Raw genomic sequence first — 21,370 nt, forward strand, 5'->3', positions numbered from 1 at the left:
TAGATCATCTATCATGATCAGGCAGGTTTCATCCAAGAGAAGCAGGGAGGGTTCAACATACACAAACAGGTAAATGCAATCCACCATAAACCAACGGAAAAAAAACCACAAGGCCATCTCATTAGATGCAGAAAAGGCCTTTGACAAAATCCATGATAAAAATCATGATAAAAAAAAAAACCTTGGAGAGATTAGGGATACAAGAAACACAATTTAACATAATAAAAGCAGTTTACAGCAAAGCTATTGCCAACATCAAATTAAATGCAAAGAAACTCAACACAATTCCACGAAAATTAGGAGCATGACTCCACTCTCTCCATACCTATTCAGTTGAGTAAAAAGTCTTAGCTAGAACAATAATGCAACTCTTTCTTCTAGGCAGTTTGCTTGGTCTCTGCTTCTTCCAGGGTGTCTCAGGCTCCTCTCTGCTAGCTGGCTTCTCTGAGACTGACTCCCTGAGGGCCTTTCTATTTATATAGTCTTGGGAGGGAGGGCGCAGTGTATCTGGTCAGTTTCGGGGACTTTCTGAAGCTATTTCGAGTTGTTTACTTTTTGTCTTAGCGAGCTCTCCTGTAGGATAGAATGTTTCAGTCTCAGAGAAACTGCTATCTAACACTCTGGAGTAAAGCTAAATTGATCACAATTTTATGTCTATATTCATCAGAGAGTCTGTAATTTTCCTTGTTATTTTGTCTAGTTTTCATAACAGGATAAAACTAGCTTCATAGAGAAGAGGGAATACATGAGCAGGGGAGGTCAAGATCATGATGGAGAAGTCTGCAGAAACAGCTGAGCCAAGCTCCTGGGAACTCATGGACTCTAGACCAGAAGCTGTGGAGCCTCCATGGACTGAAGTAGGTGGGAGTGATGTAGCCTGGTCTATCTGAGAGGCCCCTGGCAGTAAGATCAGATCTATCCCTGGCCCATTAGCTATCTTTTTGAAGACCATTTCCTATGGTGGGGTGCCATGCTCAGCCGTGATGCAGGGGAGAGGGGCTTGGTCCTGCCTCAACATCATATGCCAGACTTTGATGACTCCCCATGGGAGTTCTTACCTGTTGGGAGAAGTGGATAAGGGGTGGACTTGGGGGGGGGTGGCAAGGGAAAATGGGAGGAGAGGTGGGGGGAAAACTGCAGATGGAATGTAGAATGAAATTTTAAAAAAATAAATAAATAACAAATTGTACTAAAAAATAAAAGAGAAGAATTTAATAACTTTCCTTCCTTTCCTATTTTATGGTGAGAGGCCGGAAAAGATTTCATTTCTGTGCTGGACCCTTTTGGAACTTTGAACAGTACCCCAGTCCCCAGGAAAAGCTGAAGGTATGGGACCCCTCTTTAAAGGAAGTATCAGTTAATGGAAAAACCTAAGTTACACAAAGTTGCTGAATGCAGCCCATTCCCCTACCTGTAGTCATACAGAGAATATTGACCACCTAACTTCCCTTATCAGCTGAGTAATAATGAACCAATCAGATAGCATTCCAAACAGTCCCTGTGGTCAGCAGATGTCTGGAGGACGTGACCAGGGGACTGTTGCTATCCCCCTTAGATAATATTAGCCTATCAGGAACTAACAGCTGAGCTTTACCTAACCTCTAGCCAATTATGGTATAGGATAAGTAATTTTGTACTTTGAGACTATAACCTTGTGACTGTCTTGGTTTTTGTCTTTATAAACCCATTACTATAGTAGGCAAGGTTCTTCTCTGTCCATCTACTGTGCCAGACTGTGAGGCAGAGGACCTTGCTTTTGCATTCTAAAGTGTGGTTCCCTGGTGGTCTTCTTGGGGGTTCTAGGTCTCAAATACAACAATGGAAGTGAGTCGGTGGGGGACAGACAGGACTGTTTTCAGCTGGGAGATTTTTAATTACTGCTTCTATCTCACTGCTTATTATATAGCTTCTAAAATTTCACCTCCTCTTGGTTACATATTGGTAGGTCATATGCACCTAGAGATTGATTTATTTCTTTTATATTCTTTCCAATTAATGGAATATTTTTTTTTTTTTTTGGTTTGGCTTGTTTTCTCAAGACAGGGTTTCTCTGTGTAACAACACTCCATCTGTCCTGGAATTTGCTCTGTGGACCAGGATGGGTTTGAACTCAGATATCCTCCTGCCTCTGACACCCAAGTGCTAGAATTAAAGGTGTGAGCCACCATCGCTGCCTGGCAGGAACAAATGTTTTCAAGACAAAACAGTGACTTGCTGAATTTCAATGCTGTCTATCATCATGGCTCCTTTCCTTTTTTAATTTTATAAATTTAACTCTTCTCTCTTTTTAAGTCTAGCTAAAAGTTTGCACTCTGTCTTTTCAAAGAATCAAGTTCTTGTTTTGTTGACTTTTTGTATCTCGTGTTTCCCGCGTTTCCCGTTGAAAGATAAAGTGTGGGCTACTCCCAAGGCCAAGTTCTCAGCACAAAGGAGATTTATTTCTCCGGAGGGATAGAGGGCAGGGAATAAGAGACAAACACAGGAGAAAGAGGATGAGGGAGAAGGGGAAGGGGGCAATGGAAAGGGGCTGGGGTACTTGTCCAGAGAGACAAGAGGACTGCCTCTGGATAGAGAGGAGACAGACATGGCACATAGGAAAATGGCAGTTTATAAAAAGAAAGGGTGGGGGAACCCTATGTTAAGATGAGGCATTTAATTTTAATTGGGTGCCTTAATTAGATGAGTCGGGGGGGGCTTTTGATTGCTGGATTTCAATATTTGATAGCCAGACCTTGGTAGTCAGTCTCAGGAGAAGGAAGTAGCCAAATAAGGAACTAGATCTTGGTGACCAGCTTTAAGAGTGTGCTCTAACAGTTTTTAGCAAGGCAGGCGGAATGGGAGAGAAGGGCAAGGCCTGCCAGAGCTGTTCTTGCCACACTTGAGCTGGCCAGAGCTTAATAATTTCTATCTACTGATACAATATTTGGCTCATTTTCCTGCCAGAGAGTTAAGGTGCATCATTAAGATATTTATCTGAGATCTCTCTGATTTTGTACATGTGTGGAGATGTGAGAACGTGAGTCAACAGGTGCCTGTGCAGAGGACAGAGGGGACTTAGGGTATTTTTAAGGTCACTTTCATTGAACCAGAAGCTCACAGTTTACGCTAGACGGGCTGGTCAGCAAGCTCTAGGGATCAGCTGTATACCTCTGCCCCCCATTGCTGAGGTTACAGGCCCTCACAGCCATACTCCTTTTGTTTGGTGCTTGGTATCTTCCCTCAAGTCTCCATGTTTGCAGAGCGGATGTCCTCATCCACTGAGTCATCTGCCCAGCCTCTTTGGTTCATTAGTGTAGGAACTTAAAGCTGTAAACTGTCTTCTTAGACCTGTTTTCTTTTTTTTTTTAATTTTTATTTATTTATTTTTCCAATCAATTATTCACACTTCCTTCCCTTCTCCCAATCCCTTCCTGCTCCCCCACACCCACTCCTCCCTTTCCCACCCTGCTTGAGAGACAGCAGGGAACCCTGCCCTGTGGGAAGTCCAAGGCCCTCCCCTCTACATCCAGGCCTAGGGAGCAGTGCATCCATATAGACTAGGGTCCCAAAAAGCCAAAATATGCGGTAAAAACAAGTCCCATTATCAATGGCTTCTCAGTCAGCCCCCATTGTCAGCCACAATTTGAGAGTCTGGTTTGATCACATGCTCATTCAGACCCGGTCCAGCTGGATTTGGTGAGCTCCCATTAGAACAGGCACACTGCCTCAGTTGGTGGACCAACCCCTCACGGTCCTGACTTCCTTGTTTCTTTTCTCCCTCCTTCTGCCTTTCAACTGGACCTTGGGAGCTCAGTCTGTTCCTCTGATGAGGGTCTCTGTCTCTATCTCCATCCGTTGCCTGACGAAGATTCTATGGTGATATTCGAGATAAATATCAATGTGATAGTGGGGCAAGGATTAGGCCTGATCTCCATCCATCGCCTGACGAAGATTCTATGGTGATATTCGAGATAAATATCAATGTGATAGTGGGGCAAGGATTAGGCCTGTTTTCATTGTATCTCATAGGCTTGGATTTTGGATTTTGGTTTTTCACTCTATTCTAGGATTTTATCATTCCTTTGTTTGGCCAAAGACCCATTCATCATTCAATACTGTGTTGTTTAATCTCTATGGGTTTGTGTCTACTATAGAATTTCTCTTGATGTTGGCTTGGTAGTATTCCATTGTTGTAATGATCTGTCCTGTCCCTTTAAGAGACAAGCCAGCTCACTCCCTTGTCTGCTGAGGCAAGGCAATCTTCAGCTTCTAGCCTTGAGTCCCTACCATTTCTGTCTCTCCCTTCTCTGTCTCTGTCTGTCTGTCTGTCTGTCTGTCTGTCTGTCTGTCTGTCTCTCTCTCTCTCTCTCTCTCTCTCTCTGCCTCTGTGCTCTTCTCCTCTTCTCCCTTTCTTTTTCTTATTTTAGGCTAGTATTATTTGGTTTTGCCCTAGGTCCCTGTGCTATCTAGTCTCAGGTTCTCAGTAAGCCAAGCAGTGTGGAGTATGGGTTCCATCTCTTGAAGTACCCTTAAGTCTGATCAGTTATTGGTTAGTTACCCCCACAAGTTTTGTGCCACTACTGCCCTAGCATATCTTGCTGATAGCACACCATTGTAGGAAAGGGGTAGAGGCTGACTTGGTGTTTACGTTTCTCTTTTATAGCATGCAGAGCACCTTCCTGTAACAAAGACACTGGAACTCAGGGGTGGAGGCTCTACATCTTCATGGTCAATGAACGGTTGTATGTGTTGTCTTCAGCAAAGGGGTCTGGCTGTCAGTTTGTGGAGAGCAACCTATAGCCTTGGCAGCAGCCTGGGATGTTTGAGGTTCCTCTGGGGCCCCTTTTGCCAACAGCTCAATTAGATTTAACCCATTCCTGTTACTGAAATCTCCTTTTGGGCGACAAGAGATGGCCAGTTGTGACTCTGTCTCGCCCAATATTTGATGATTTCATTTAGTTACCTGAAGAGGAACACTAAAAAAAAATCCCACACTAGGTCAGAATTGAATATAATAAAAGGTCATTTTTTTAGGGGTAGACTCATGGATCACAGTCCTCTGCTCAAACGGGGAATCTAGCAGCAGAAGAGAGAGGAAGTGTGTGCTTTACAAGGGCATTTATAATATAAGGGACCACGCCCAAGTGGGTTGGTAACTTAAAGGCTGAAGGATTTTCCTACAGCAGTTGCCTACATATATGCATATATTTTAAGAAGCTTCTACTGCATTAGGGTTTTATACTAACTATAAAATTCCCCTTAATTTTAGCTGTCTTTTCCTGTATTCCTACCTACTATCTTTATCCAACTCCCCACTTGATCCTCTCATCCCAGACCCCTCATCCTTCATTTTCCTTCCTAATGAGATCTATCTGTTCCCTCTAGTCTCTTACTCTTTATCGTCCTCTGTGGTTCTATGGATTATAGCTTGGTTGTCATTGACTTAACAGCTAATTTCCACATATAAGCAAATACATACCATATTTATCTTCCAGGGTCTGGGATACCACACTCAGGATGATTTTATTCTAGTTCCATCCGTTGCCTCCAAATTTCATGCTGTCATTTTTAAACAGCTAAATAATGATATATTGTGTAAATGTACCACATTGTCTTTACTTATTCATCTGGTGAGGGCCATATAGGTTACTTCCAACTTCTGGTTCTTGTGAAGAGAGCTTCAATAAACATGGTTGAGAAAGCATCTCTGTGATAGGATGAAATATCCTTTGGCTATGTGCTCAAGAGTGGCATGGTTGTGTCTTGAGGCAGATGGGCTTCCATCTTTCTGAGGAAGCACCATATTGATTTCCTAGTGACTGTATTAGTTTCCACCTCAACCAGCAGTGGATGAATGAGTATTCCTCTTACTCCACATCTGTATCATCTGAGTGGTCACTTGTTTTGTTGATCTTAGCCATGCTGACACCTGTAGGATAAAATCTCAAAAAGTTTTGATTTTTGTTTCTATGATGGCTAAGGGTACTGAACATTTCTTTAAGTGTTTCTCAGGCCTTTGTGATTCTTCTCTTGAGAACTCTCTGTTTAGATCTGCACTCCATTTTTAATTGTGTTATTTGTTTCCCTGATATCTAACTTCTTGAGTTCCTTATGTATCTTGGATGTTGGTCCTCTATCAGATGTTGTAGTTGGTAAAAATCTTATCCTATTCTGTAGGTGGCTGCTTTATTTTATTATTTATTTATTTGTTTGTTTGTTTGTTTGTTTGTTTTTCGAGACAGGGTTTCCCTGTGGTTTTGGAGCCTGTCCTGGAACTAGCTCTTGTTGACCAGGCTGGTCTCGAACTCACAGAGATCCTCCTGCCTCTGCCTCCCGAGTGCGGGGATTAAAGGCGTGCGCCACCACCACCCGGCTGGCTGCTTTATTCTAATGATGGTGTCCTTTGCTATATAGAAGCCTCTCAGTTTCATGAGGTCCCTTTTATTATTTGCTGATCTTAGTGCCTGTGTTATCAGTGTTCTGTTCAGGAAGTTGACTCCTGTGTCAATAATTTCAAGGTTATTCCCCACTTTCTATTCTAACATCTTCGGTGTATCGAGTTTTAAGCTGAGATCTTTGATCCATTAAGAGTTGGGTTTTGAGCAGAGTGGCACATATGGATCTATTTGGGTTCTTTTATACAAAACCGTTCAGCTTGACCAGCACCATTTGCTGAAGCTGGTATCCTTTCTTCACTGTGTATTTATGGCTTCTTTATCAAAAAATCAGTTGCCCATGTGTGTGTAGACTTATGTCTGCAGTTTCAGGTCTGTTCCATTGATTGTTTGTTTTGTGCCAATACTGTGCTGTTTTTATTAGTATAACTTTATAGTACAACTCGAAATCAGGGATGGTGATGCCTCCAGCAGTTCTTTTATTTTTCAGGACTGTTTTAGCTATCTGGAGTTTTGTGTTTCCATATGAAGCTGAGAATTATCCTTTCATAATATGGGAAGAATTGTGTTGGAATTTTAATAGGGACTGCATTAAATCTGGAGATTGCTTTTGGTAGGATAGCTATTCTTACTACGTTAAGCCTATTGATCAATGAGCATGGGAGACCTTTCCATCTTCTGATATCTTTTTCAATTTCTTTCTTCAAACACTTGAAGCTTTATAGTGCAGGTCTTTCACTTGATTCATTAATGTTTTATATTCTTGGAAGCTATTTTGAAAGGTGCTCTTCCCTAATTTCATTCTCAGTCCATTGGTCATTTGAATATAGGAGGTCTACCAATTTTTGTGAGCTGTGTATCCAGCTACTTCATTCCAAGTGTTTATCAGCTGTAGGAGTTTGCAAGTGGAATTTTTAGGGTCACTTATGTATACTATCATATCATCTGGAAATAAAGATACATTTATTTATTATTTATTTATTTATTTATTTCTAACTTGTAACACCTTGATCTCTTTTAGTTGCCTTATTGTTCTAGCTAAGACTTCAATTACTCAACTGAACGGGTATGGAGAGAGTTCACAACCTTGTTATGCTTCCAATTTTAGTGGAATTGTTTTGAGTTTCTTTCCCTTTACTTTCCTTTTACAGATTTGCTGTAAACTGCCTTTATTATGTTGTGTTTCTTGTATCCCTAATCTCTATGACTTGTTTTTTTTTTTATCACGAAGGGATATTGGGTTTTGTCAAAGGCCTTTTCTGCATCTAATGAGATGACCTTGTGGTTTTTGTTTTTCAGTTTGTTTATGGTGAATTGTATTTATCTACTTGTATATGTTGAACCCTACCTTTCAGCTCTTGGATAAAGCCTACCTGATCATGGTAAATAATCTTTTTGATATGTTCTTGAATTCAATTTGTAAGTATTTTATTGAGAATTTTTGAATATATGTTTGTACATGAAATTGATATGTAATTCTATTTTTTTGGTTGGGTCTTTATGTGGTTTGGGTATCAGTATAACTGTGGCCCTATAAAACAAATTGGACAATATTCCTTCTGTGTCTATTTTATGGAATAATTTAAGGAGTTTTATATCTTTTCTTTGAAAATCTGGTAGATGGATCTAAGGCCATCTATCCCTGAACTTTTTTGGTTGGAAGACTTGTAGTGATTGTTTCTATTTTACTAGAGGTTTTAGATCTGTTTAAATTGCTTATCTCATCTTGATTTAATTGTAATAAGTGGTATGTATCAAAAAATTATCCATTTCTTCTATATTTTCCAATTAGGTTTTTAAAGTATGTCCTTACGATTCTCTAGATTTCCTCAGCATCTGTTCTTATGTCACCCTTTTCGTTTCTAATGTTGTTGGTTTGGATATTCTGTCTCTGCCTTCTTGTTAATTTTAATAGGGGTTTGCCTATCTTATTGATCTTCTGCAAAAACCAACTCTTTGTTTCATTGATTCTTCGTATTGTTTTTGCTTTGTCATTGTTAGTTTGTTGTAGGAATTTAGCAGTCACTGGACCTAGTGTAGACATTCAGAGTGAATAGTTGTTTTCTAAAAAGTATCATTTGGGCAAACAGCAAGGAATCTTTGTAGAGAACAGTGATTGTTTTCTGTCATTTGTAGAATTTCTTGTTTGGTCACAAGATGCCTCTGGCACATTTGAGATTATTGTGTATTGCAAGTGATACACAATAAAGAACTGAAGTCATGAGGACATGTGATACTTTTTTTTAGAGAGACATACAGATTAGATTAGGTACCTTGGTATGAGTAAATACTTTATCCAAACACCAACTTAGTGTAACAATCAATAAATATGCCTTTGTATGGCTGTTCAGGGTTCAGTCCATTACAGGCCTTAAGATTTCATCTTGAAGTGACCACTTTCTTTGACCAACCAACAAATGAAACACCCCAACATTTGCTCACTTCTATTTTACTGACTTCAGTCATGAGGTTGATTATTTCTTGCTGTCTACACCTTTGGAGCGTAATTTCTTCTTTTTGTAGTAAGCTTTTAGGTGTTCTGTTAAGTTACCAATATGAGCCAGGTGGTGGTGGCGCATGCCTTTAATCCCAGCACTCTGAAGGCAGAGGCAGGCGGATCTCTGTGGGTTCGAGACCAGCCTGGTCTACAAGAGCTAGTTCCAGGACAGGCTCCAAAACCACAGAGAAACCCTGTCTTGAAAAAAAAGAGAAAAAAAAAGAAAAAAAGTTACCAATATGAGATCTCTCCATTTTTTTTAATGTAAGCACTTAGTGCTATGAACTTGCCTCTTAGAACAGCCTTCATTGTGTCCCACACATTTGGGTATGTTGTTTATTCACTTTTATTTTAGAAAGTCTTTGAGTTCTTTCTTAACTTCTGTCTTAATTCATTTTTTTGTTGTTGTTCATTAAAGAGTTGTTCATTTTCCTTGAGTTTGTGAGGTTTCTGTTGTTTATGTTGTTGAAATCCAGCTTTAATTCTTGGTAGTTAGATAGGATGCAGGATGTTGTTTTGACTTTTGTATCTCACGAGACTTGCTTTTGTGACTGAGTATGTGATCAGTTTTGGAGAAAGTTCCATGAGATGCTGAGAAGGTATATTCTTTTGTGTTTATGTGCAATGTTTTGTTTTTGTTGTATCTATTTTATTTATAACATCTGTTAGCTCTAGTATTTTGTGTTCAGTTTTTGTCTGGATGGCTTGTCCTTTGGTGAGAGTGGGGTATTGAAGTCTCCCACTATCAATATGTAAGGGTCAATATGTGATTTAACTGCAGTTGTGTTTCTTTTAAAAACCTGGGTGCCCTTGTATTTGGGGCACAGATGGTAAGAACTGAAATGTCATCTGGATGGGTTTTTTTCCTTTGATAAGTATTTAGTTTTCTTCCCTTTCTCTTCTGATTAGTTTTGGTTTGAAGTCTGTTTGGTCAGACATTAAAATGGTTTCATCAGCTTATTTTTTAAGTCCATTTGCACGGAATATCTTTTTACAACCCTTTACTCTGAGGTGAAGTCTGTCCTTGACGTGAAGGTATGTTTCTTGAATGCAGCAGAAGGATGGATCCTGTTTACAGATACATTCTGTCAGTCTTTTTATTTGGGAATTGTGATTGTAGAGATTAAGAGATATCAATGACCAATAAGTGTTGATGTCTGTTATGTTGCTGTTGTTATTGTGTATGTGTGTGTCTGTGCAAGTGCACGATCTTTCCTTCTTTTGACTTGACTGCTCCGAAATTATCTATCCCCTGTGTTTTCTTGTATGTAGCTAACATATTTATGTTGGAATTTACCTTCTAGCAACTTCTGTAGGGCTGGATTTGTAGATAAATAGTTTGAATTTGGTTTGATCATGGAATGTTGTATTTTATCCATCTATGGTGATTGAAAGTTTTCTGGGTATACAGGTCTGGGCTGGAATCTGTGGTCTCCTAGAGCTTGCAGCTATTCAGACCTTTCTGACTTTTCAAGTTTTCATTGAGGTTAGATGTAATTCTAATAGGTCTGCCTTTATGTTACTTGGTCTTTCTCCCTTGCAGTTTTTAATATTCTTTCTTTTTTTTCTGTAAATTTAGATTATTATGTGTCAAGAGAACTTTCTTTTCTGGTTCAGTCTATTTGGTATACTGTATGTCTTTTGTATTTTGTTAGGCACCTCCTTTATATTAGGGAAATTTTCTTCTATGATTTTGTTGGAAATATTTTCTGTGCCTTTGATTTGTGTCTCTTCTTCCTCTATTCCTGTTAGTTTTAGATTTGGTCTTATAGTATCCCAGATTTCCTGTGATCTTTTGTGCCAAGAGATATTTATATTTAACATTTTCTTTGGCTGATGTATCCATTTCTTCTATCATGTCTTCAGTGTCTGAGATTCTCTCTTTCATCTCATGTATCCTTTTGGTGATGCTTGCCTCTGAGGTTTCTGTTTCAGTTCCTAAAGTCTTCATTTCCAGATTTCCCTCAGTTTGGGTTTTTTATTGATTCTATTTCTATTTTCAGGTCTTGATTTGTTTTAGTAATTTTCTTCCACTATGGTTTGTATTTTCATAATTTTTAAAAGGGACTTAAACGTTTTCTCTTTAAGGACTTCTATCATATACATAAAGGCTGTTTTAAGGTCTTTCTTTTGTGCTTTAGTTATATTGGACTTTTGAGAGCCTGCCTTGGTAGTGTTGTTTGGTTCTAATGGAGGCATATTGATCTGTTTGTTATTGTGTTTTTACAGTGGTGTCTAGGCTTCTGGGAGATTGCAATTCTAGGTGTTTGATGTCTGGTTTTATTTTTGTTGGGTGAGTGTTTTGTTCTTTGGTTTCTGTTTCCTCTTTCGTTTCTAGGAGACTGTGGTGGCTGTGTGTTGCCCATAGGAAAATCTTCTGGAGTCCTGATAGGTCTGGCCACTGGGAGTTCCAGATAAAATGTATTTCTACATTTTTGGAGCTGAGACTTAGGAATGTGTATGGGCTTGGGTTGGTGCAAGAAATAGAAAAGGTGGGTGTTCAATCAAGATCTGTTTGTTTATTTTAGTCATATTTAAGCACAGCACAATCTTAGAGAAATAGTTTTCTAATGACAATTAACTCAGTCCCATGAGTGTAGCAAACTTAAGACATGTTTACAAAATACATTTGGCTTCTCTCAAAGATGGGTACTGTTGACTCATAAGCAGTGCTCAAGATTTAGGGTCTAGAGAGAATGACTGAGCTAAACATAATGCTTATCAGAGTCAGGATTGGCCTGGACCAAATATGACATAGAAGTCACTTAGACTGTTGTAAAATACAAGTGCCGTCTCTCACCTGGTTGGATTCTGTGGCCTAGAAGCAAAGCTCAAGATTTAGGGGAAAGTGTCTGGGATAAACTGAACTTAAGTTCTAGGTCATAAGGGTGAGCCTGGCCCTACAGTTTGCAAAGGATCCCCAGGTTGTAAGCTGTGTCCTTTCCCAGTGTTCTGCAAGAAGGGCAGGCGACATCTTCTTTTGAAGGTAAGCATGCATGTTTAGCTTTCCTGATTTCTCAAGTGCTTATCTGTGTGACAAGAACCTCTTGTCCTCTCCACAGAGGGTGTGGTTTGTGGACTCTGGGCAGTTCTTTTTCCTCTGTTCTTTCTATCTCTGGGATTAGAGAGAGTGAGTGTCTTTTGCCTAGGCAGGCAGCAGCCGATTCTATTTTCCAAACTTGTGGCAAGACATTGCAATTCTGTGTCTCCATTCCTCTAAACACCAACTGCAAACTCCCTCGTCCTCTGTGGAGAGTCTAGATTTTCCCTGCTAAGAGCCTTGCTGAGGCTTCCTGTTGTATAGAGCCCTTCATAGTCCTGCAGACCATCTCAGCATGCATCACCAGACACTTGGGTTTACAGAGTGGACGATGCAGGGAAGGGCCTTTGTCTCTGTAGTGCTGTCTCTCTGAAATGATTTGCGTGCTGCCTCAAAGTCTAGTGCAGATTTCCTCGGGCTCTGCCTTTAGCTTGGTTCCTACTCTCTGCAGCTGGACTCATCCTGCCCTCCACTCACTCAAAGCATTCCCACCTTCTCTGTTCAGTTTTAAAGTCTTTCCTCCCCTCCCTGCTGCTCATTTCCCCTGCTCTTATCTTTTCTCTTCTTCTCTCCAGCTCTACGCCAGCTCACAGGACAACTGCTTTCCAAACTGTCAGCTTTCTTCCCCGGAGAATCCAACAGTGCGCGAGTATCATCTGCCTTCTGATCCTCTGTGCCGCAAACACTGTTTCAGCAATCTGCATGTCCAACACGGACAAAAGTAGAGCATTTTCTATTTGCTTGAAACATACCTACGATACTTTCTGCTGTTTATATAATCATCTAAGTTGTTCTAAGTATTTAATCAAATCAGGGTTCCATTGCCCATGCACGATGCCCTGTGAGAGTTCAGTCATCTCAGCTGTGTCCCGTTGCTCTGCTAGCAGACAGTTCTTCTCCAAGTCTTCTTGTCTCCCAAACTGATGTTTTCTTCTTCTTCACTGTCGCAGCTTCAGCAGGACATGTTTGCACATAAGTAATTACACGTTTCGCCTGATTCCACTCATTTCACTATTGCCTCAGTTTACTCCCAGTGCGTTCCTCACTCTTCCCATGAGGTGTGAAGTATCTGTATCAGAGAGACAGGGATGATGTCAGAACGGGGAAATATGTATTATAATGGTTAATAACCCAGAAAATGGAAAATTACATGAAACTGAAAGATTGCGAGGAAGAAGTGGGTGAGTTCATCTATGCCAGGCTGTTATTGCTTTTATTGTGTTAGTAAAATAATTCAGAGGAAAAGTAAACATACATAGCCTACTTTATTATTTTCATTAATATGTGAACAACCCACAAACAGATATTAGTGGGTTTAAAACTGAGCTGAATTTAAATGTTGGATGAGGTTAACTGGCTTTATTGAGTTGTATAATGGGTTGCAGCTTAAACAAGTCCTTCTTTAAATATTTCTACCAAAGCACTCACATATTCTTGCAATGAACTGCTATGTATAGTGTAAAAAAACTTCTCAAGAAATCTCATTTAAAAAAAAAAATCTCAGCTCCCTGTGGGCCTCTAACAAAATGCATGCTTTCAGTTTTGTTGCCCTGTAATAAATAATAATAATAGTGTTGTTCTTGGGACAGAGTCCAGAGATGGTCTGAGAGGCCAAATCGCAAGACCAGGAGCCAGAGAAAGTCTCTTCCCTGACTCACGGATATTCTTGAGGATCTGGAGTCTGGGAACATGTCTCAGGTGCTGTTGTCAAGCTGCGTCTTAACTGATGATAATGTTGCTGTCTGATCCCAGTGACTGTGGCTGACTTCCTGAAGAACCTGATGGCTAACAGACACTGAGATCCTTGTCCTGGATTTCAAACATTAGATGGTTGGATACTCAGAGGCAGCTATGGGCTGGATGAGGGAAGAGCACAGGAGAAAAGTGTTAGGGACTTTATGTTTGGCACTCAAGGAATGTTGGGCTTTACATGTTGTCTTAGGGTTTGTCACGGACTATTGCTGTGAAGAGACACCATAACCATGGCAACTCTTATAAGGAAACCATTTAATTGAGAGGGGTCACTTACAGTTTCAGAGGTTCAGTCCTTTATCATCATGGCAGGGAGCATGTTAGCATGCAAGCAGAAGTGGGGTTCAATTGCATTAAACTACCACATTCTTTTCCCTGGTCCCCATAAGCTTCTAACAATATTGTAATGCGCAATGCATTTAGTCCAACTTCAAAAGTCCCCATAGTCTATCACAGTCTCAATGATGTTTTAAGGTCCAAAGTTGAAAGTCTCTTCTGAGATTCATGCAATCTCTTAATTGTAATCCCCTGTAAAAGTAAAAATTAAAAAAGAATTACATACCTCCAACATATAATGGCACAGAATATACATCATCATTCTAAAATATATGGAAGGGAGCACAGTGAGGAAATACTGGACCAAAGCAGGACCAAATACCAGTTGTGCAAACTCCAACTCTCTGTCTCCATGTCTGATGTCAAAGTACTCTTCAGATCTCCAGTTCTGTTCAGCTTTCTTGACTGCAACACACTTTCCCTTGGGCCTGTTCCACTCCCAGTTAGCAGCTCTCCTCGGCAGGTATCCCACAATTCTGGCTTCTCTAACACTTAGGTTCTCCAAGGCAATCCAGGCTTCAACTTCACAGCTTCAATAAAACGTATGTCTTGGGACTTTAAAACACAAATTACAGAAATGTATTTTTTAAAGTGCAAAAGGTATCGAACACAATTTATTTGCAATTCCGGAATGAGAATGAATTAATATTTTCCCTTTGTACAGGGATGAACACCAATTTTTCAGTTTAATTTTTGTCAGTTACAGGAAGAATGTTTTTTATTCAATTACATTATATATGAAACAAAAATGCACCTTAACTTCAGATTAAGTGTATTTTTATGTGTACAGAATTTGAAAATGAGTGTTAAGACTAAGACTTAAATGAAGACCAGATAATTGAAGTTTGTAAAAGTAAAAACTTCTGTAAATCTACACAAGATTCTGCAAAGAATGAGATACAGTCTAGTAGGAAGTAGCATTTCCATATGATACAGATGAAAGAAACCTCATCAATTACAAATCTGATAATGAGTAGACAAAATGTTATACTCAACAGCCAGGACCTGGATTCTGGAGATATCTTGGTGGTATCCTACAGACTGTCTATGGCACACCCAAGGCACCATAGGACTGAAAAAAATCCCCTTCAGGAAATGTCTGAGAAGCAACTGGGAAGCAATGTTGAATGGTTTGAGATTCTGCATGTTGAAGAATAAGTCATAGCAACAGAGGCCACCACAATGTCAAACCAAGAAAGGGTAGATTTCAGTGTAACTCTGATGTGGTACTGGCAATTGGGCCATCTTTGAAGGACCATGGTCATGTATGCTGCCATACTAGAGTAGCATTGAGCATCGTGGCATGCTGTCTAGTGACTGCAACTGAAGACTCAGAGATTCTGCCCTTAACTGGCTCATCAGATACATGGACCAGATCCTTGTAATTCTGCTCTCCCCCAAAGTTTAGGGATTTCATGATATAAAGACTAAAAACCTATATCCTGATCCCTCTTACTGGTTACAATGAAAAATTAATTATCAGGTTAATGTAGAATATAGTTGGTAATGATTTGAGTAAACGTTTTCTTCTGTGTTCATTAATGAGATTGTCTTGTAATGTAGTAACATGTTAATGGTCCTTTATTGTTGAATAATATAGACTGAAATGACCCATAGCTGCATGTAATTTACTTACTTGGGAGGCAACCAAAAGTTGTCTTTTCAAAAGGCCTCCAGCCTGCTCATCTGGGGATAGAAGTATGATGGATACCAGAAGCAGACTTGAAAACTGCCTGTCTGCTGCAGCTGATAAGGAGCTAGTAGGCCTGGCTTGTGAAGGCCCAGAAGTTGGAGAGTCCCTTAAAGACTCTATCAGGGCTGTGATCAGATGTAGCTGAAGAATCAGCTAATTCTTAGAAGAAACCAGACCCAAACTGACGTGAAACCTTTGCCTTCCTGGGACAATAGATCCTGATGAGCTGGGGCTGAAGACTCAGTTATGTCTAATAAGAGACCAGTGTCATTTAGTTGAATCTTCTGGGAATGATTTCTTTAGGGTCAATATACAAAGGCTGTGGTCCAGAGAGGCCAAAGCTCCATCTTGTGCTGTCAGCCTAAGTTAGTCATGTATAAGTCCCTCACCTGGTACTGACTTGGGTGGCATAAAAGCTACAGGAAATGGCAGGACTGTGGGATAACCTCCAAGGACAGCAGCAGCTGTGATGTGGGGCTGAGTTGAGCCTATGAGATGAACTATGTGTGCTGTGGGGGCAGAGCTTGAGAAATAGCCCTTTGGAGCCCAGATGATTGTGAATAGGCCCTGGACATTGGACGCTGATATATTTCTGGTTATAACTGTGTCCTGATTCTTTCCTCTTGGTGTAGTGATATTTCATAAATAAAGCTTGCCTGAAGATTAGAAAGTAAAACAGTCTGACGGGGCAGCCTTACAGACCAGGCAGTGGTAACACATATCTTTAATCCCAGTAGCCATGCTAGTTTGCCGTAGAAACTGGGTGGTATATCCCTTTAATCACAGTGGTGCATGCATTTAATTCCAGAACTAGAGAGGATTATAGAACGGGAGGAGACAGCTCTCAGTCTCAGTCTCATTCTGAGATTCCTGGAGGCAGGATCTCATTTTCAGACTGATGTCGAGGTAAGAGCCAGTGGCTGACTGCTTTGCTTTTCGGATCTTCAGGTTGAACACCAATTTCTGTTTCTGAGTTTTTATTAATTGTGGTTGATAGAGATTAATAACAATGATCCCAAAAGCGTTAGATTTAACCGTATAAAGAAAACTACTTGGATTCCTTCCCTAATTGTATGTGATGCACCAATAACTGGAGCCCATACATTTTATACTGATGCAAATAAATCAGGAGAGACAGGTTACAAATCAGAAGAATTAAGTAAGGTGGAACAAAGCCCTTATAATTCTGTTCAGAAGGCAGAGTTATATTATATTCTCATGGTACTAAGGGCTTTTAAAGAACCTCTCAATATAGTTACTGATTTGCAATATGCAGAAGGAGTTGTCTTGCATATTGAAACCACTGAATTTATACCAGATGATGCAGAATTGACTTAATTAGTCTTTCACGTTCAAGACATAATCAGGAATAGGCTTTGTCCTATATACATAACACACATCCGAACCCATACAGGTCTGCCAGGTTCTCTAGTACAAGGTAATATAGAAATTGATCGATTTTTGATTGGAAGCATGCTAAGGGCCTCAGAATTTCATGAAAAACATCATGTCAATAGCAAAGGTTTAAAGAAAGAACTTATTATTACATGACAACAAGCTAAGGAGATTACTCGTTCCTTCTAAAACCAGATACCGTTACCTGCAGGGAGTAACCCAAAAGGTACTCAAAGGATTGAGATCTGGCAGATGGATGTGTTCCACTTTATGGCATTTGGAAAATTAAAATATTTACACCACACCATTGACACTTATTTAGGTTTCCAATGGGCAACTGTTTTTGGCTCAGAAAAGGCTGATTCAATAATCACACATTTATTAGAAGTTATGGTCATCATGGGTATTCCTGCACAAATAAAGACAGACAATGATCCAGCATATGTATCTAAGGAAATGAAACAGATTTTTGCTTGTTATAATATAAAGCACATTACACGTATACCAAATAATCCTACAGGTCAGGCAGTTATAGTAAGGTCAAATAAAACTATAAAGGGTTGCTAGACAAACGGAAAGGGATGGAAAATACCAGAAATAGATTGCATAATGCTTTATTAATCTTGAATTTTCTTAATGCCAACGAGAAAGGAACAACACAATTTCTATTGGATAATAGAAAAAAAACTTTTGAATTAAATCAGCCAGTGTATTCCAAGGATGTGTTGGCCTCACAATGGAAACCAGGAGATGTACTACGTTGGGGAAGGGGTTTTGCTCTTGTTTCCATAGAAGAAAAAAAACTATGGATACCATCAAAATTAATAAAGATTCGCTTTGAAAAAGAGAAACTTCTTGAGAAAGAAAAGTGACAGCTTATCCACAGAGGTGACAACCATACAGGTGGTAAGGAAACCTCATATAGGGTTGGGCAGGGTTCTGTTCTTGTCTTTGCAGGAAAATACACATCTTCAAAAGTCAAGAGATCCTGGACATTTGGATGCTGAAAGAGTAAAATATAATTATCCAGAAAGGATCATCAAGCAAAAAGTAATATGACTTATGAGGACAGGTGATCTATGTATATAACTGGTTTTGGAGTTGGACAGTGGCTATCCTCTAAATCCAAGCATGTTGTTTAATGAAACATTCAGAGTTTTTGTCTCATGTCAGGTGCCATCTGGTATGGAACATAAAGAAGAAAGAATTTAGGAATTTTTTACTTTCGCCATGCCTATTTTGTCTATATCATATTTTCATTGAATATATGTCTATATGAATAGTGTTTAAGTTTTCCACAATGAACAGTAGATTTTTCTATAAATCCCTTTCCTGCAGTAATCTTTGAAGTTATCAAGAAGAAGATGGGGCCCCACAGCAACGACTCCACCTGGTTGAGATGGCATCATGATGCCGATAGTGCTACTACAAGATTGGTTGTTGGGTATCAACTGCTGACATGGTGCACCTTCTCATAACATTCTGGCCAGAGCTCCAAATAAGAACTTTAGAGAAACTCTATCGACTACTCAGAAATCATTTGCAATTATACTATCCAGTAATCTTGAAACTTAACCATCGCTTTACTTTTACAGGATCCCATAGAAAGAACATCACTCCCATGACAGCTGGAAGCATTTCTAGAAGACAACATCCCCTCTCACATTCCGTGAGAATTATAACTGGAATCTTTTGGAGTTGGCTTGTGTTATTTGACTCGTGTCCTCACCCCCCTTTTCCGGTGACACTGCTCCTCGCTAACAGACTGGATATATCCATCCAGTGGACTGGGGTCAGAGCAGGGAGAGGGCAACTCCAACCCAAGACTTCTCTATTTCTCTTCCTCCATTTCATTGCAGATGGGACAAACCTTCCCTAAAGGTCACACTTCTCATCTGCCATCTTAGACTCTGGACAGAATCAGATTGCTGGACTCTTGGCAACCCTGGCTTCCTTTTGTCTGGGGAAACAGTCCCAGTGTTCCGAGTGCTGTTTCCCTTGAGGAATTCAGATTCACCTGGATGAACAGGTCTTCCTTGTTGGGCTCCAGATAGTCTGTGGTTCCTTTCTCCAGCACAAACCCTGACCCATATACGGCATGTAACTTCAGAAAACTGCAGGCATGAGATAAAAGATCAAAAGAATGCCACTAGGGCAGAGGAGTGCTGAGGAACTCAAGTAAACAGTCAGAGATACAGTTTGCTCGAGCTCTGCTTGCAACGATATATTCAAGCAGTAGTGGGAAAAATAAAAAATTGTCTATTCTTGAAGTGATCCCAGAATCCTGTCTCTTTCTACCAATGACCTTCTTTCCAGGTCCCTGAAGCCAAAGCAGCTTTGGTTCCACAAAGGAGTGCATGAACCTGGGAACACACTAGCTCACAACTGATAAATATTCATAGTATGAGGAAATCTGAGAGTGTCCAGAAGCATTATGTCTCCTTACTGAGTAGTGTTGGGGCTAAGGGAAATTAAAATTAATAAAGACAATTTAGATCAATGTTTAGACACTAATATTGAGCCTAAATCCGTGGTTTTCAGAAGGGGAAACATTAGCTTCTGAGACTTGACAGAGAATAGGAAGAATCATAAAATGAAAACTTGAGCAAGCTGAACCAATTCTTGTAAAATTCTTTTGTATTTGGAGTGCTGGTGCTGTTGTCTTGGAGGACCTATAAGACAAGCACCTCTAAGTCTCCCTCCAGTGGCTAGGAAACTGCTGGGGAAATTAAAATTTCTTGTCCTCCCTCAACAGTCACCATATGAAGACTTTAGTCCAGATTATAGTAATTTAAGATTAAAAAAGAAATATTTTTAAAGTATAGAAAGTGCTGAGGAAAGGGTCAAAACAGACTTCACAGGAGTGCCCAGAGATTCCAAACTATGTCCCCTACAACAAGCCTGTAAACGTTCATCTCTAGGCAACCCATGCATGTCTGTGTGGGCATGCACTCCTGTAGGACTCCTGTTCCAGGCCCTATCTTCGTCAGACAGTTCAGCAACCCTGTCATCTGCTGCTACAGCAGAAACAGGCCTCCGGGATGCCTGGCCATTCCATCCACGGCAAAACAGTCTCCTTTCATCTTAAAAACATTCTGGCGTCAGAATAAATTTGGATGCAAAGGATGGGCATGTTGTTGCTGGTGATACAAATCTGAGAACTTTAAAAACAAACTTATTTACCCAAGTCTCTTAAATAAGAAAAAGTTGAGGCTCAATAACTTGCCAATCTCAATTGGTTAATAAAAAAAAATGGAAACTCTCAGTGGGCTTACAGACTCTGCCACAAGAGCTTAAAATAAGTAAATTAATAAATGAAAATAATAAAAGTCCCTATCTTAAGACACACTGTTATGGGAAGTCCACCAGAGAGGACCACTCAGGCATATTTTTTTTTTTTTTTTTTTGGTTTTTCGAGACAGGGTTTCTCTGTTGCGTTGGAGCCTGTCCTGGAACTAGCTCTTGTAGACCAGGATGGCCTCGAACTCACAGAGATCCGCCTGCCTCTGCCTCCCTAGTCCTGGGATTAAAGGCATGTGCCACCACCACCTGGCCCCTAGTACTCTATATCCTCCATTACTAGGAGTCCTCACTAGGGTCACCCTCATAAATTTCAGGAAGATTCCACTGCACTAGGTTTCCACATTGCTCCTCTGATGCTCCCCAATTCCAGCTGTCTCTCCCTCTCCTCTCTTTATTCTATCTTCCCTTCAACCTGATCCTTCCTGCTCCTAAATCCATCCACCCCTAGTCCACCTGCAAAATTTATTCTAGGTCCCTTTCCCAAGGAGGTTCCTGTGTCCCTCCCTAGAGCCCTCCTTTTTAACCTAACTTCTCTGGGTCTGTGGATTGTAGCCTGATTATTATTTACTTAATAGCTGATATCCGCTTATAAGCAAAAATATACCTATTTGTCTTCCTGGGTCTAGGCTACCTCACTCAGGATAATTTTTTTTCTAATTGCACCCATTTGCCTGAAAATTTCATGATGTCATTACTTTTAACAGCTGAGTAGTAAATACTCCATTGTGTAAATGAACCACATTTTTCTTTATCCATTCTTCAGTTGAGGGACATCTAGGTTGTTTCCAGTTTCTGAATATTATGAATAAAGTCATCAGGAACTTGTCCTTGTGGTAGGATGGAACGTATTTTGGGTATATGCTCAACATTGGCATAGCTGGGTCTTGGATAGATTGCTTCCCGGTTTTCTGAGGAACCACCATATTGACCTCCATAATGTCTGCACACTTTTGCACTCCCACCAGCAAAAGAGGAGTGTT

At 40.1% G+C, this 21,370-nt stretch overlaps 1 long non-coding RNA gene across 1 annotated transcript; it reads left to right on the forward strand.

The window, feature by feature from the left end:
* Positions 1-605: 605 nt before the first annotated feature.
* On the forward strand, positions 606-19,216 carry LOC142839957 (uncharacterized). The gene is made up of 3 exons (XR_012908861.1): positions 606-857; positions 1,248-1,326; positions 18,683-19,216. It is a non-coding gene; the product is annotated as an uncharacterized LOC142839957 (long non-coding RNA).
* The last annotated feature ends 2,154 nt before the right edge of the window (positions 19,217-21,370 follow it).

This window comes from Microtus pennsylvanicus, chromosome 1, assembly GCF_037038515.1.
Source record: "Microtus pennsylvanicus isolate mMicPen1 chromosome 1, mMicPen1.hap1, whole genome shotgun sequence".
NCBI lineage: Eukaryota > Metazoa > Chordata > Mammalia > Rodentia > Cricetidae > Microtus > Microtus pennsylvanicus.